This window comes from Neoarius graeffei, chromosome 14 (genome assembly GCF_027579695.1).
Source record: "Neoarius graeffei isolate fNeoGra1 chromosome 14, fNeoGra1.pri, whole genome shotgun sequence".
NCBI classification, from domain to species: Eukaryota; Metazoa; Chordata; class Actinopteri; order Siluriformes; family Ariidae; genus Neoarius; species Neoarius graeffei.
Window position 1 is genome coordinate 44,176,446 of NC_083582.1, and position 13,635 is coordinate 44,190,080.

A 13,635-nucleotide genomic window follows, 5' to 3' on the forward strand; every position below is an offset into this window, starting at 1 on the left:
CCTAACTTACCAGTTTGTTGTTGATGCAGCAGGTGTTCAGTTTGTCATTATTAGTATTATTATTATACATTATTATACATACATATATATAGTTATTATGCCTTCGCATTGTGTTGCCGGCTTTTGCTCCAAAACCCACAAGGATGGGGTAAGTTTATTCAAGTTTCCCAGAGATCCCGAGCTGCATGCGAAGTGGGTGAAGCAAGTCAGGTGCACTTGTGACAAGTGGGAGCCCTCACCAACACCCATCCTGTGCTCTGAACACTTCGATTTGGATTGTTTTGACACCCTTCCCAGCTTTAAAGAATCTCTTGGGTGTGCAGTTCAGCACAAACGTGTGTTACTACCATCAGCAGTGCCTACACAGTGTTGCCAGATTGGGAGGTTTCACGCCCAGTTGGGCAGTTTCAAGTGCATTTTGGTGGGTTTTGAACATATTTTGGGCTGGAAAACGTCAGCAGTATCTGTTGCCAGATACTGCTGAAGTTTTCCAGCCCAAAATATGTTCAAAACCCACCAAAATGCACTTGAAACTGCCCAACTGAGCGGGAAACCTCCCAATCTGGCAACACTGCCAGTATTCCGGAGGGGGTCTACTAGTAGCTATGCCGATTATATTTCAAATTAAATTTATATTATATTTTTATATTATATTATATTATATTTATATTATATCAAATTTATATTATATGCCGACTGTATTTCAAATTAAAGTGTGAAGACTCGATTACTACTTTTGCAAACCACTAGTAAAGATAAACAAATATGTGCCAGGAATCAAGTGTTGATATAGTGGTGGGGGATATAGTAGTGGGGAATATAGTAGTGGGAGATATAGTAGTGGGGATGGCTGTGCCAGGCTAGTAATCTCTACTACACAATGAGGCCTGCTGGTGGTCATATTTGTCTGGGTCATACAATTCTATGTTATATAGCTGACCCGACCCCGGCCCCCCATCACAGTCAGGAACGACAATGTGGCCCCCAGAGAAAAAAGTTTGGTGACCCCTGTGTTAGGCTAACTGGTGGCTCAAAATTGACCGTAGGTATGAATGTGAATGGTTGTTTGTCTTTGTGTCAGCCCTGCGATGATCTGGCGACTTGTCCAGGGTGTACCCCATCTCTCACCCATAGTCAGCTGGGATAGGCTCCAGCTTGCCTGTGACCCTGTACAGGATAAGCGGCTACAGATAATGGATGGATGGAAGGAAAAGTGGCTGCATGTCTGAAAATTTTTAGAATAAAAAAAGACAACCAATTAATCCACCATGTAGTGACCCATCTATAGGTTTGCAGTCATACACTATTACTTAGACATGTGGACATTTACCTAGAAAAAGCTGTGTCAGGCTCTCTCAATCTTTTAGATTGTCCATTAGAAAACGAGACTTCTGACTTTTTCAAGGCTCTCCCAAGAGACCCAGACAGTGTGTCTTATATCAAGTCAAGTCTGTTTGTATAGTGCTTTTAACATACAGTAGGGTGACCAGATTTCCCTAGTCTGAAACCGGGACACTTTTGCGCGCGACCATGCTCGTGCACGCACACCTTTTTTTTTACGTAAACGTGACACTCAGAGAGGTGCTCTTATCACTTTGTTGAAGCTCACATTTATCAACATCTCACATGAAATAAAACAAACAGGCATTTTGTTATCTAGTAGCATAGTGGTATACAGATCAGTTAAATTATGGTCAGACAACAGATTTTGTAATGGCTGAGAATAGGCCAGGCTATGTCCATAGGCCAAATTTAAACTGATTTATTTCACCTGTTTGTGAGAACACCAAGAAGAATGCATATGCACATGTAGGCTATATCTCTAAAATTGTATGCACTATAGCAGGGGTGGGCAATTATTTTTTTCCATGGGGCCACATGAGAAACAGAAAATTTTGTGGAGGGCCGGACCAAAAGGCTGAACTAAATTCTGCATAATATTAATTGTATTTCTTTATATAAAGCAATAAATAACATTGTTTTTACAAGCTGCTAAGACTGGTAAGAGTATGGAAAAACGAGGTTGCCTTACAAAAAATGTCATTTATTCAATCAAACTTCCCAAAACAGTGGTTAACAAAATGTGAACGTTTGTACCTTTTTTTTTCAGTCATATTCACCCCAAAACACAATAAAGACATCACAATATTGTCTTTCTACTCCAAATATCAAGCAAGATACATCATATTATAATAATGATGTCCACATTTGTAGTTTAATCACCTCATTTGGTGTTTTTTGCCGGAGATGGGCTCCGGCGCCTGCTGGTGACGTCACACTATGTGATTGGCTGGACCGTTTGAAGGATGACGTACTTGTTTGTGGTTGGTCTGGACAAATTACGGAAGTAGTTATCGCGGGATTAGGTTTCGTGGGATTTCATGTCATGTTCATGTCGCGCGCATTGCGTTTTTGTTGAACACAACTTCAAAATAAAAGCAATGCACATTCAGTCCATGCATGAGGTAAAATTAGAAAATACGTTTATTTTGTAATTTCTAATTAACCTTACGCGGGCCGGTCAGAATGAACCAAAGGGCCGGATGCGGCCTGCGGGCTGTAAAATGCCCAGGTCTGCACTATAGCATGAACTTAAAAAGTAGATATGTGACCTCAACATAGCCTAGGTCAGAATCAACCTTACTAACCATTCCCCACAACTGAATGAATAAAGCAAGATGATGTGTACAAAAGTGAACACTTTAATGGAAGGTGCAACAAGCTGTTCAACACAGCAATATGGCCAAACTGTCAGAATGGTATGTTAAACAGAAACAAAAAAAAGAGACAAGTGATTTGAGAATATATACTACGGAAGCCGAGAGAGGCCCTTCATATACGGTAATCCTTTTTTTTATTCACCTTGTTATCCCGAGATAACGACATAATTAATTCAGGATCTCGAGAAAACAACACAACTAATTCGAGATCTCGAGAAAACAAAACCGTTATTTCGAGATCTCGAGAAAACAAAACAATTATTTCATGATCTCGAGTAAACAGCTGAGAAATGGTTCATTCAGGTGCGCCAAGAGACTTGTGATGTGCTGACTTTGGGGCTATTTCTCATTCTGTATAGACGCAACTTTGGTCATTAGAATGTCTGGAATAATCGATCACCTAATAAGGCAATATTTTGATCAGGGGTTGACACAGGGAGAGATTGCATTAAGTCTCTTAATAAGGGATCATTTCAAAATTAGTCCGCGGCACCTCCGCAGAAGATTGGCCCGGCTTTGTCTCTACAGACGGAGATACGGTGATCCAGCTGAGATCATGAAATAATTGTTTTGTTTTCTCGAGATCTCGGAATAACGGTTTTGTTTTCTCGAGATCTCGAATTAGTTGTGTTGTTTTCTCGAGATCCTGAATTAATTATGTCGTTATCTCGGGATAGCAAGGTGAATAAAAAAAAAGATTATATGAAGGGCCTCTCGCGGCTTCCGGAAATATACACTCAAACAAAACAGCAATAAAGGAGGAGAGGGGCGACAGCCCGAGGAAAGCCCCCACAGGAGCGCACAGCATTTGTAACATAGGCTACCCAACTCAGTACAGAAACAAAGCACTTACAGTGTGTACAGTAGGCTTTGTGCGCATTGTTCTGCACCTCTCGGAGGAAGGGGTAGGTGCCCTGTAAATCTTTGGAAAAAGGTACATTTTCTTTTTGGCATAATTGCTGCGGCATTACTGCTGCTAGCTGCTAGACAAAGAACATTCGTGCCAGTTAATGTTTATTTTATTGTTGCATGGCAACACGTTCTGTTGTCTGGAATAATGGGGCTAAATAAACACCCACGCCACAGGGCCAGGGGGCAGTAACCAGGGAAGTTTGTGATTCCTGTCAATTCATCAAAATAGTAAATGCAGACATTTCTCCGCTAATGATTCCCACGCTGCTCAGTCGCAAACGTCGTGAGTGGCGAAAACCGGGACATATCCGTGTCCCGACAGACTTTTGTCGGGACTCGGGACACACAACCCCAAATCGGGACTGTCCCGGTAAAACCGGGACGTCTGGTCACCCTATTTTTAACAATAGACATTGTACCAAAGCAGCTTTAGGTGGTGTTTACATTAGACCGTATCAGCGGATCATCAGATTAACGTTTTTAAAACGATTCGCGTGCATACAGCAACGCCAATACACGATTCGCGTGCACACAGCAACGCCAATACACGGATACGCTAATCACATGACTAATTAGACGGCACGTCACATGATCCCAGTGCATATTGGGCATGCGCAAGTCACTCACCACTTGCAAGTGGAAGGATGGCAAACGAACACCTTCTCCAGCAGATAAACACACCTGGCTGTGATGTTCATGTTCTCACTGAGTTTAAGTGCCTGAAGGAGGTAAATAAGTTGAAATGTGTAAATAAACCTCAGTGCGGCTCAGCGCTTCCTCCTGCGCTCCAAATCACTCCGCCCTGAACAGCGAGTGCCCTCTGGAGGGTGCGCACTCCGGCCCTGCGCAGCTCACAGAGCGCGCGAGTGAAGCGCACGAGCAGTGATTCGGGACTGAGCCGCTGTGTGTGTGATCCCAACGCCACCGAATCAGGAAGGTGGATGTCACAGTGACGTTGTCCAATGACGACGTCAGCTAGAGCTCAGCACAGCGTTTCGTCGTTCCTCAATGTTTACACAGCACCGGATCAGATACGAACTGGGTTGAATACGTGGGCCCTGGCAGATTTAAGTTGTTCCGCCTGTGGAGTCGTTTCCCGGCGTTTTAATGTGAACGGACAGTGCATCCGCGACGAAAACGAGATGGATACGGTCTAATGTAAACACCACCTTACAGAATCTGAATGACCCAAGACATGAGCCAATTTTATCCCTAATCTATCCCCAATGAGCAAGCCCGTGGCGACAGTGGCAAGGAAAAACTCCCCCAGACGACACGAGGAAGAAACCTCAAGAGGAACCAGACCCAAAAGGGAACCAATCCTCATCTGGACAGCAATAGACAACATGACTATAACATTAACAGTTTTAACATGAAGTCAGTTTCGTTGATGTTATAACTCTTCATTAATAGACTCGTGAGTGCAAAACTGTTCATGACAACTGCAGTCCCAAAGTTAGCAAGCCAACTGTAGTCCTCAGCCATAAAAGCATTACTGTAAGAGTCCAGAGTGTCTTCCAAGTGTGACTTTCAACTGTCCATATGGGGCCGTCCTCCACAAGAGCGATGTGATGAGACTCCAACCAGACATAGGGCATCAGGATGAATCAGGCGGGTGCGAGGAGCAGAAGAGGTCAGCACCTCGATCCCAGGATTGACATGTAACTCAGAAGGACAGATTGGGGGGGGGGGGAGAAAACACAGGTTGTTAGGTATGTCCAATGTCACCTGAATAAGTAGGAACAGTATACATTTTGCGCTGAGTTCAAGCAGGGACTCTGGCAAAACTAACTATGACAGCATAACTAAAAGGGGAGAGCCAGAAGGTAACACAGGCATGAAAGAGCCCCGGGACATAAAGCAGCCAGCCACTACACTGTCAGCAAACTCAAGCGAGTGGGGGACTGACAGCATCCATACATCCCAGTTTACAAAAACACACCATGTCTGAGGACCCTCCAGATCTACACCTTTACACCTCATAAGCACCATTAACAAAAGGCTTGAATAAACAGATATGTTTTCAGCCTAGGCTTAAACGCTGAGACTGTGTCTGATTCCCGAACACTACTTGGAAGGCTGTTCCATAACTGTGGGGCTTTGTAAGAAAAGGCTCTGCCCCCCTGATGTAGCCTTCACTATATTAGGTACCAGCAGATAGCCTGCATCTTTTGATCTAAGTAGGCGTGGCGGGTCATAAAGGACCAGAAGTTCACTCAGGTACTGTGGCACGAGATCATTCCGTGCATTGAAGGTCAATAGTAGTATTTTATAATCAATACAAAATTTGATTGGGAGCCAAAGCAGTTTATGGTTTATTCATATCTCATTGTTTATGCTTTGACATTGTACACACATTAACTGGCAGTTATGTTGTTTTGCCTGCATGGCTACCCTGGGGAAAAATAAATGTGGTAAGTGTACTAAAATTTAGCATACTTTTGTGTACTTGAAGCCACACTAATCATCAATATACTTCAAGTGTGTTTATGATTAGTTAACTTGAGGCATGCTATTTTGGAACAACTAATTTTGTACTAAATATATTTTAATTGTAATTAAATTGTAGAAAAGTGCAACTTGAAGTGTATTTAGTGTACTTTTATGTGCTAAATTACACATAACTTTCACTTAAAGTATATTTTAGTATAATATATTTCTATAAAGTGTAATATAGTATAATTATTTTAAAGTGTGTTAAAAGTGTTAGCGTGAAAGCGTGATGTTAGTATACTTTTTATATATTTACAAAAAGTACAAATTGTGTAGGGCGGCACGGTGGTGTAGTGGTTAGCGCTGTCGCCTCACAGCAAGAACATCCGGGTTCGAGCCCCGTGGCCGGCGAGGGCCTTTCTGTGCGGAGTTTGCATGTTCTCCCCGTGTCCGTGTGGGTTTCCTCCGGGTGCTCCGGTTTCCCCCAAAGACATGCAGTTAGGTTAACTGGTGACTCTAAATTGACCGTAGGTGTGAATGTGAGTGTGAATGGTTGTCTGTGTCTATGTGTCAGCCCTGTGATGACCTGGCGACTTGTCCAGGGTGTACCCCGCCTTTCGCCCGTAGTCAGCTGGGATAGGCTCCAGCTTGCCTGCGACCCTGTAAAAGGATGGAGGGGCTAGAGATAATGATGATATTTCTATAAAGTGTAATATAGTATAATTATTTTAAAGTGTGTTAAAAGTGTTAGCGTGAAAGCGTGATGTTAGTATACTTTTTATATATTTACAAAAAGTACAAATTGTGTAGGGCGGCACGGTGGTGTAGTGGTTAGCGCTGTCGCCTCACAGCAAGAACATCCGGGTTCGAGCCCCGTGGCCGGCGAGGGCCTTTCTGTGCGGAGTTTGCATGTTCTCCCCGTGTCCGTGTGGGTTTCCTCCGGGTGCTCCGGTTTCCCCCAAAGACATGCAGTTAGGTTAACTGGTGACTCTAAATTGACCGTAGGTGTGAATGTGAGTGTGAATGGTTGTCTGTGTCTATGTGTCAGCCCTGTGATGACCTGGCGACTTGTCCAGGGTGTACCCCGCCTTTCGCCCGTAGTCAGCTGGGATAGGCTCCAGCTTGCCTGCGACCCTGTAGCACAGGATAAAGCGGCTAGAGATAATGAGATGAGACAAATTGTGTAAGTACATTTTCAATATACTATTGAAAATATGAATATACTATAAATACAATAAAGTACATTTATTTTTCACCAGGGTACATTAAAGGACACCATTAATTATTCAATTCAAAATAATTTACACTGTCAAAAACACATGCATAACCCCCCCCATTCCAACACACATTCACATTGTTCATCCATCCAATTAATTTTTTTCTGTGCCTGTTGCTCCCTAAAAGTCCATATTCAGTGAAATAAAACAAAGATGTGTAGTAGATACAGTGGGGAAAATAAGTATTGGATACACTGCCGATTTTGCAAGTTTTCCCACTTACAAAGAATGGAGAGGTCTGTAATTTTTATCATAGGTACCCTTCAACTGTGAGAGACGGAATCTAAAAAAAAATCCAGAAAATCACATTGTATGATTTTTAAATATTTAATTTGCATTTTATTGCATGAAATAAGTATTTGATACAATTGAAAAACAGAACTTAATATTTGGTACAGAAACCTTTGTTTACAATTAGAGGTCAGATGTTTCCTGTAGTTCTTGATCAGGTTTGCAGACACTGGAGCAGGGATTTTGGCCCACTCCTCCATACAGATCTTCTCCAGATCTTTCAGGTTTCGGGGCTGTTGCTGGGCAACATGGACTTTCAGCTCCCTCCAAAGATATTCTATTGGGTTCAGGTCTGGAGACTGGCTAGGCCACTCCAGGACCTTGAAATGCTTCTTACAGAGCCACTCCTTAGTTGCCTTGGCTGTGTGTTTCGGGTCATTGTCATGTTGGAAGACCCAGCCACGACCCATCTTCAATGCTCTTACTGAGGGAAGGAGGTTGTTGCCCAAAATCTCACAATACATGACCCCATCCATCCACCCCTCAATACGGTGCAGTCGTCCTGTACCCTTTGCAGAAAAGCACCCCTAAAGTATGATGTTTCCACGCCCATGCTTCATGGTTGGGATGGTGTTCTTGGGGTTGTACTCATCTTTCTTCTTCCTCCAAACACGGCAAGTGGAGTTTATACCAAAAAGCTCTACAATCCCGATTCCAAAAAAGTTGGGACAAAGTACAAATTGTAAATAAAAACGGAATGCAATAATTTACAAATCTCTAAAACTGATATTGTATTCACAATAGAACATAGACAACATATCAAATGTCGAAAGTGAGACATTTTGAAATTTCATGCCAAATATTGGCTCATTTGAAATTTCATGACAGCAACACATCTCAAAAAAGTTGGGACAGGGGCAATAAGAGGCTGGAAAAGTTAAAGGTACAAAAAAGGAACAGCTGGAGGACCAAACTGCAACTCATTAGGTCAATTGGCAATAGGTCATTAACATGACTGGGTATAAAAAGAGCATCTTGGAGTGGCAGCGGCTCTCAGAAGTAAAGATGGGAAGAGGATCACCAATCCCCCCAATTCTGCACCGACAAATAGTGGAGCAATATCAGAAAGGAGTTCGACAGTGTAAAATTGCAAAGAGTTTGAACATATCATCATCTACAGTGCATAATATCATCAAAAGATTCAGAGAATCTGGAAGAATCTCTGTGCGTAAGGGTCAAGGCCAGAAAACCATACCGGGTGCCCGTGATCTTCGGGCCCTTAGACGGCACTGCATCACATACAGGCATGCTTCTGTATTGGAAATCACAAAATGGGCTCAGGAATATTTCCAGAGAACATTATCTGTGAACACAATTCACCGTGCCATCCGCCGTTGCCAGCTAAAACTCTATAGTTCAAAGAAGAAGCCGTATCTAAACATGATCCAGAAGCACAGACGTCTTCTCTGGGCCAAGGCTCGTTTAAAATGGACTGTGGCAAAGTGGAAAACTGTTCTGTGGTCAGACGAATCACAATTTGAAGTTCTTTATGGAAATCAGGGACGCCGTGTCATTCGGACTAAAGAGGAGAAGGATGACCCGAGTTGATATCAGCGCTCAGTTCAGAAGCCTGCATCTCTGATGGTATGGGGTTGCATTAGCGTGTGTGGCATGGGCAGCTTACACATCTGGAAAGACACCATCAATGCTGAAAGGTATATCCAGGTTCTAGAGCAACATATGCTCCCATCCAGACGACGTCTCTTTCAGGGAAGACCTTGCATTTTCTCAACATGACAATGCCAAACCACATACTGCATCAATTACAGCATCATGGCTGCGTAGAAGAAGGGTCCGGGTACTGAACTGGCCAGCCTGCAGTCCAGATCTTTCACCCATAGAAAACATTTGGCGCATCATAAAACGGAAGATACGACAAAAAAGACCTAGACAGTTGAGCAACTAGAATCCTACATTAGACAAGAATGGGTTAACATTCCTATCCCTAAACTTGAGCAACTTGTCTCCTCAGTCCCCAGACGTTTACAGACTGTTGTAAAGAGAAAAGGGGATGTCTCACAGTGGGAAACATGGCCTTGTCCCAACTTTTTTGAGATGTGTTGTTGTCATGAAATTTAAAAATCACCTAATTTTTCTCTTTAAATGATACATTTTCTCAGTTTAAACATTTGATATGTCATCTATGTTCTATTCTGAATAAAATATGGAATTTTGAAACTTCCACATCATTGCATTCCGTTTTTATTTACAATTTGTACTTTGTCCCAACTTTTTTGGAACCGGGGTTGTATTTTGGTCTCATCTGACCACATGACCTTCTCCCATGCCTCCTCTGGATCATCCAGATGGTCATTGGCAAACTTCAGATGGGCCTGGACATGTGCTGGCTTGAGCAGGGGGACCTTGCGCGCACTGCAGGATTTTAATCCATAATGGTGTAGTGTGTTACTAATGGTAATCTTTGAGACTGTGATCCCAGCTCTCTTCAGGTCATTGACCAGGTTCTCCCATGTAGTTCTGGGCTGATCCCTCACCTTTCTCATGATCACTGATACCTCACAAGGCGATATCTTGCATGGAGCCCCAGACTGAGGGAGACTGACAGTCGTCTTGGAGTTTCTTCCATTTTCTAATAATTGCGCCAACAGTTGTTGCCTTCTCACCAAGCTGCTTGCCTATTGTCCTGTAGCCCATCCCAGCCTTGTGCAGGTCTACAATTTTGTCCCTGGTGTCCTTAGACAGCTCTTTGGTCTTGCCCATGGTGGAGAGGTTGGAGTCTGATTGATTGAGTGTGTGAACAGGTGTCTTTTATACAGATAATGAGTTCAAACAGGTACAATTAATACAGGTAATGAGTGGAGAATAGGAGAGCTCTTAAAGAAAAACTAACAGGTCTGTGAGAGCCAGAATTCTTGCTGGTTGGTACCAGCATCAAATACTTATTTCATGCAATAAAATGCAAATTAAATATTTAAAAATCATACAATGTGATTTTCTGGATTTTTTTTTAGATTCTGTCTCTCATAGTTGAAGTTTACCTATGATAAAAATTACAGACCTCTCCATTCTTTGTAAGTGGGAAAACTTTCAAAATCGGCAGTATGTCCAATACTTATTTTCCCCACTGTAAGTACAGTACATCTGTCCAAAACTTTCAAAACATTTTCTTTTCTTTTTTTAATGTTTATTTCTGCCTTTATTTTTGGATTTGTTTGTTTATTTATGTTCTGTGACTCCAGTATAGTGCTATGGGCAGAGAAAAGGAAACGAAAGTTAAAGAAAGGAGATTATTATCTTCTGCTTCTGTTTAATACTGCATAATGCACAATGTGCTGTTTTGTAAATTATGTTTTTAAGAATGAGTATGATTTGATATTTGAGACTCAGTAACTTCATTTACAATTTCAATCCAGATGTTTACATTGGGGCGGCACGGTGGTGTAGTGGTTAGCGCTGTCGCCTCACAGCAAGAAGGTCGGCGTTCGAGCCCCGTGGCCGGCGAGGGCCTTTCTGTGTGGAGTTTGCATGTTCTCCCCGTGTCCGCGTGGGTTTCTTCCGGGTGCTCCAGTTTCCCCCACAGTCCAAAGACATGCAGGTTAGGTTAACTGGTGACTCTAAATTGACCGTAGGTGTGAATGTGAGTGTGAATAGTTGTCTGTGTCTATGTGTCAGCCCTGTGATGACCTGGCAACTTGTCCAGGGTATACCTGCCTTTTGCCTGTAGTCAGCTGGGATAGGCTCCAGCTTGCGTGTGACCCTGTAGAACAGGATAAAGCGGCTAGAGATAATGAGATGAGATGTTTACATTGTTATTTGCTGATGTCATCCAAAGAGTTGAGGCTGCATTTGAAAAGAAAATATTTTCGGTTTCCTTTCCTGAACAAATGGGTGTGGATTTAAATCGCTTCTATCACTGTAGTCTCCCTGATCTGTTTTCACAGTGTGAGATACACAGAGACTGAACACAATGAGATAAATGCTGTCATTCTGCCTGAATACTAAACCTTCCTTTCACTGAAAGCACCCATAAGGGTACATTTTTTTTTCTACCTTTAGTCTGTATTTCTAACCTAATATGAATTAATGTTACAAAAATAATTGAAGGTACATAATTGGACCTTATGAACCACTCTTGTTCCACAGAGGAATTGTTTACATGTACTTTATTGATATAAAAGGTTTATATTGTTTTTTGTTTTTCTCTGAGAATTATACTATTTTAGTGAGTTTCATTCATGCATATGACTCAGTTATTTCTTTCTCTACTAGTTCAACACAAGACACATTTTTCAAAACCAGACTTCTTCAGCTGGAATGCCATTTTACCTGGGCTCTGAACAAAAATGATGTAGATCTCACTGACCTTCTGAACAGGCTAGAAGAACAGCTTAATCTGGATCTTGGAGGGGAGACAGGAGCTGCACGTGCACACAGCTATAAGGGATTTGTGAAATTTCTTCTTGGCTCCAATACTGAGGCTCTCAGCAACTTTGAGAGATCTGTAGAGCTCACTAAGTCTCGTGGAAATGACTGTGACAAGTTGTTTGTTGTTGCTTATGGAGACCTTGCATGGTTATACTATCACATGGGTAATTTCACAGAGTGTGAAAGCTACTTGAGTAAGCTGAGCGAGATTAAAGTGAAATATCCATCTGTCCCATATGCTGAGGTGCTTGGAGAAAAAGGATGGACATTCCTTAAGTTTTCTCAGAAATATTATGAATGGGCGAAAAAGTGCTTCAAGAAGGCCCTGGAGCTGGAACCAGAGGACCCTGAATGGAATGCCGGCCTTGCTATTGCTCTGTATCGGCTGGAGTATAATCTCCAAAATTCAGCGGTGTCAACTGAAACTTCAACTGAAAATTCAACTGATCAGCTTAGATGGGCCATAGCCACGAACCCAGACGATGATGTTCTTAAGGTTCTGCTTGCACTTAGATTGACTGTTGACAAGAAGTACAATGAGGCAGAGAGCCTAGTGGAGCAAGCCTTAGAGAGCTCTCCAGAACATCCACATGTGCTTCGATATGTTGCAAAGTTTTTGCGGAATCAAGGGTCTGTGGACAGGCCTATTGGCCTCCTAAAGACAGCATTAGAGAAAGTGACCAATGCAGCCTTTATACACCATCAGCTAGGGCTTTGCTATAAGCAAAAGATCCAGAATCTGAGGTTTGCAGGAAGCCACCACAGAACAGGTGCTGAAATTAAGCAAGCTCAAGAGCAGTGCATCTACCACTTGGAGATAGCGACCAAACTGAAGACTGGTTTCATCCTTGCTATGAGTGATCTGGCCCTCCAGTATGGGGTGAAGCGGGATATGCAGAGAGCAGAAGAAATGTTCCACAATGCATTTCAGACAGCTAAAGAAAGAAACGAGAACTGCCAGTATGTTCATCTCTGTTATGCAGAATTCCAGCAGTACAGTATGAAATGTGAGCCTGCTGCCATCAAACACTACACTGAATGTCTGAATTTAAATCCAAAGACATATCATGGGAAGAAAAGTGCTGAAAGTCTGAAAAAGATTGCAAAGAGAAGAATTGAGAACAACCCAGAGGATGGAGAGGCCTTTGGAATACTCTGAATCATTCATAAGGAACAAGGAGAAAAGCAACAAGCCATAGAGTGCTTTGAGAAAGAGCTGAGCTGTGAAGACAATGAGGATTATCTCAGTCATCTTTGTGAACTTCAGATTTCATTACAGTAATATTACAAATATCCTGTTTGATATATAGCCAATTATTTATACATTCATGAGAGTTAATAGTGACTGTATACTGTCTGAATTTTAAAAAATATAAATATATATATATATGTACACACAAACACACACGATAAGATATTTAGATTACTGTTATAATGAATAGATCATTAGTTCAATATGCTATTAATATTAAATGTAGTAATGGAAGAAGATGACTGCTTTACTCCCTATTAATGTTCTATTATTAAAGTTTGTCCTGCACTTTGTTTTGAAAAAATCACTTTCTTCTTATGGAAATTAAAGTACTTTTAAGTGAGAAATCATAACCTGTGTTGAT

The 13,635-nt window shown here is 42.0% G+C and overlaps 1 pseudogene; it reads left to right on the forward strand.

The window, feature by feature from the left end:
* Nucleotides 1–2,034: 2,034 nt before the first annotated feature.
* Nucleotides 2,035–13,301, forward strand: LOC132897594 (interferon-induced protein with tetratricopeptide repeats 5-like; annotated as a pseudogene).
* The last annotated feature ends 334 nt before the right edge of the window (nt 13,302–13,635 follow it).